This window comes from Aplysia californica, unplaced genomic scaffold (assembly GCF_000002075.1).
Source record: "Aplysia californica isolate F4 #8 unplaced genomic scaffold, AplCal3.0 scaffold00770, whole genome shotgun sequence".
Classification (NCBI taxonomy): domain Eukaryota; kingdom Metazoa; phylum Mollusca; class Gastropoda; order Aplysiida; family Aplysiidae; genus Aplysia; species Aplysia californica.
Genome location: NW_004798040.1, coordinates 136,964 through 139,122, shown reverse-complemented (window position 1 = coordinate 139,122; position 2,159 = coordinate 136,964). Strand labels below are relative to the sequence as shown.

At 43.3% G+C, this 2,159-nt stretch overlaps 1 protein-coding gene across 1 annotated transcript in view; it reads left to right on the top strand.

Annotated features, from left to right (window-relative positions):
• LOC101854903 (protein bicaudal D) overlaps positions 1–2,159 on the top strand; it is a gene marked incomplete in the record, with an annotated part of 32,291 nt that overhangs the window by 8,275 nt on the left and 21,857 nt on the right.

Here is a 2,159-nt window from a genome sequence, read left to right as displayed (position 1 = left end):
TGGTGCGACCAATTTCTTTGCCCTGACTGTATTTGAGAGGTACTACTATGTCCTCAGTCCTGCCTGTATTAATTTAAAGGGAGTGCTACAATTCTCTCTGTCCTGCCTGTATTAATATAAAGGGAGTGCTACAATTCTCTCTGTCCTGCTTGTATTAATTTAGAGGGAGTGCTACAATTCTCTCTGTCCTGCTGTATTAATTTAGAGGGAGTGCTACAATTCTCTCTGTCCTGCCTGTATTAATTTAGAGGGAGTGCTACAATTCTCTCTGTCCTGCCTGTATTAATTTAGAGGGAATGCTACAATTCTCTCTGTCCTGCCTGTATTAATTTAGAGGGAGTGCTACAATTCTCTCTGTCCTGCCTGTATTAATTTAGAGGGAATGCTACAATTCTCTCTGTCCTGCCTGTATTAATTTAGAGGGAGTGCTACAATTCCAGTCTTGACTGTATTTTGAGAGGTACTACTATGTCCTCTGTCCTGTCTGTATTAATTTAGAGGGAGTGCTACAATTTGCTACAATTCTCTCTGTCCTGTCTGTATTAATTTAGAGGGAGTGCTACAATTTGCTACAATTCTCTCTGTCCTGTCTGTATTAATTTAGAGAGAGTGCTACAATTCTCTCTGTCCTGTCTATTAATTTAGAGGGAGTGCTACAATTTGCTACAATTCTCTCTGTCCTGTCTGTATTAATTTAGAGGGAGTGCTACAATTTGCTACAATTCTCTCTGCCCTGTCTGTATTAATTTAGAGGAAGTGCTACAATTCTCCTTGTCCTACCTGTATTTTGACATAGTGCAACACTTGTCTCTGTCTGGTCGGTGCAGGTGACGGAGGTGAGCAAGATGGAGAAGCTTCTGGAACAGTCTGAGTCGGAGAAGATGGAGCTCCAGAACGCCCTGGACGATGCCAAGAAGCTGATCGAGGACACGCAGAAGGACCTCATCGAGCAGAAGGAGCGAGCCGACCAGCTCAAGGCCACCATCGCCCACGTGGCCTCCATGCATGAGAGGCAGGCGCTGCCCAACGACCTCCAGGTTTGTAGCCGGCGTCCGAATTTTGTCGGAAAATGGAGGTGTTGTGAGAGCTGCTGTAGCAGTTTTTTGTGCTCTATTGTAATTAGACCTGCATGTTTGCCGACAATCGTCTGAAATCCGACAATCGCGAACCGGCCGATGCTATCGCTAGGCCCACCTGTATCAGTCAATGTGCGAAGTGCGAGGCCTGGCCGACTGCCAGCGCCCCCTTTTTCTCCCGTCGGCTTTGTCGGCACTTTTCGTTTTCGTGCCGACCGCCGACGCGCGCTCCGCCGACTGCCGACGTCGGCGTTTCCGACATAATTGTCGGAACCCGAGTAGAAATGCGAATACGAAAAAGGACGACGACCTAAATTATCTACTTTCAGTTTCGTGCTCGAGCGGCCATTTTGAATTTCGTTTGTTGACAAATTCAATTGTTGAGATCGTGTGGATTCATTCACTCACTTGACTTGTTCTAATAGAATCTAGATCTAGATTTATATAGATCATTATAGACCTCAATGGAGGATTCATATTCCAATTCTATTGTGTCAAACCCTATCGTAGTCATAGGTTGTGCTGTAATATAAATGTTGGTAAGCCGTTGGTAAAAAGCATTTCATCAGGTGCGTGAATTATTTAGAATCTATACTCAGCTGAGTCCCTCTTTTCGGAATCGGATGCGAATTTCTAGTTCAAGGCCTATTCCTATTCACTTGTTCTACAAGATATCGACCTAGATTTATTTAGATTAATAGATCTAGATCTAGATTTCTATATATGGTATGGAGGATTCATACTCCAATTCTATTGTGTTACGAAATTGTATCAAACCCTATTATAATAGCAATGTAGATCTAGATCTAGATATAGATTCTAGATGTAGGTAGGCCATATAATGCATGCTCTTTGTTTTGGAGTGTTTTTTTTTTTTTTTTTTTTTTTTTTTTCTTCATTTTGGACTTGTGCTGGCCTTTTTACATGAGGCTCTTTGCAGGTTCTTTTTTGGGGTAGGCCTAGCCTAGGGTTAGGGTTAGGTCTCTTCTTTATTGTGTTTATTGGGGTGGTCGCTCGTTACTCGGAAAAGTCCTTCCTTATGACACCCACAAAATTTAAGCTCTTATTGGGGGGGGGGGGGGG